This window comes from Aegilops tauschii, chromosome 7, assembly GCF_002575655.3.
Source record: "Aegilops tauschii subsp. strangulata cultivar AL8/78 chromosome 7, Aet v6.0, whole genome shotgun sequence".
Lineage (NCBI taxonomy): Eukaryota > Viridiplantae > Streptophyta > Magnoliopsida > Poales > Poaceae > Aegilops > Aegilops tauschii.
Window position 1 is genome coordinate 395,039,235 of NC_053041.3, and position 1,913 is coordinate 395,041,147.

The window sequence follows — 1,913 nt, forward strand, 5'->3', positions numbered from 1 at the left end:
TCTTATATGCGGAGTAAAAATAAACGGAGGGAGTACATAGCAAAGGCACCTTCTGTATCAACTTAGATACCAAATATAGCACATAAGAACACATGGCAATATTACCACGTTAATATAACAAGGGCTCATTTTGCTGCCATGGCATAATTTTTAAGCCTTGAGTCTTATTTTTGCTTCCACGGCAGCATTTTGTGTTCATTTCTGATGCCATGGCACCATCTGCGAGCCAAAAGTGCTCATTTTGCTACCATGGCAGATTTTTTGAGCCTTGCGCTCATGTTTGCTGCCATGGCAACATATACTATGTTCATTTTTGCTGCAATGGTAATATTTATGAGTCAAAGTGCTCATAAATTTGCCATGGCTGGTTTTTTAGCCTTGGGCTCATATTTGGTTCCATGGAAAAAATTAGCCTTTCCACCAATGTTTACTACCATGGCAACATTTTACATCCAGTTTAGCTGCCAGGACAACATTTATGAGCCAAAGTGCTTATTTTGCTGCAATGGAATTTTTTTGAGCATCGGGGCTCATATTTATTGTCATGGTTGCATTTCATGTTTATTTCTGCTGCCAAGGCTTTATTTATTAGTCAAAATGCTCATTTTACTTTCATGGATTGACTTTTATGTTTCGATACCTCAGAAAACCTACTTGGGCTAATTAAGTATACATAATAGGTGACTTTCAACAAACTTAAGTAACAACAACACAGAAAGATAACTCTACAGACTCAAGTTTGGAACAACATACTAAAAATGGAAACTATTGTTATAGAAACCACCACTCTATCATTAGTTGTTCACTTCAGGGGCACAAGCTTCTGTTATACTAGGATGAAGAAGGGGGAGCATCTCTCATCGAGGTAACCAAGGACGACATGTGCTAATAATGTCTGTTCATGCGAGACGCGTGCTCCTCTTGGCTTTCTATGCCGCCATATAAGATCTCATTCTCGTTGACGACATCCTTGTTGATGATCTTGGCAAGGGAAACCTAGATTCGTCTAAAATCTTCTTCACAATCTATGAGTGCGATTTTCTTCATGGTTTTACCACCACTTGGTCACGTTCTCCTGTTCTTTGAATGTTTCCTAATCCCGTGTATACTCATGCATGTGGTGCATGACGTAGTAGGCGCACGCCACACTGTTGCCATTCGGATGCTGCATGCAATAGAAGTTTGTTGCGTGGCCGAAGCGGAGCATGCCGACCTTGGTCCTGTTCATGAAATTTCCTTGATGGTACCTCCCTAAACTAGTCGAAGATAGTGTAATCTAGAAGCCCTTTTATTTCTATGTAGTCTCTCTTCTCTCTTTGATACAAGTCTAAGAAATAGTCCTCACAGATAGAACGAAAAGAATACAATGACCTTTGGGCAAGTAGTTGAACATATTAGTATCACTAACCTTGGTACAATGCACGCACAATGGAGATCTATGGAAGCATATTTTAATTGTTGCTAGCAAAGAACTTACAAGGGATGGTAGGGCGCAAGATGGTACTTCGGATACTTATTGGCAACCATGAAGTCAGGAAGACACTTCATTGTTTCTAAACCTCTTGGGTTGATAAGGCTATTCTTGTGCAGGTATAAGGGTCCGCTATCACGACCTCATCATGCTTCTTGATCTTGGTCGTACTGGCTAGATGAAGCGCTCATAGCATGATTAACGGTTCACCGAGCCTGAGGTGGAACATGTTGAAGATCTGCCTGAAGTCAAAATAGAATTTCTCCACGAGGAAATCTTCGGCGATGCAAAACCAGGTGGCACCTTGACCGTGTAATATGGGAACTAGCACATATGCCCCCTTCTCTCTTTCGAGAATGTCATCACAAAGAATCCTCATTTTGTGTGACATGGTGTTGTACATATCACTCGGTAGCATGGGTTCACCAGGGACATGGCCCAC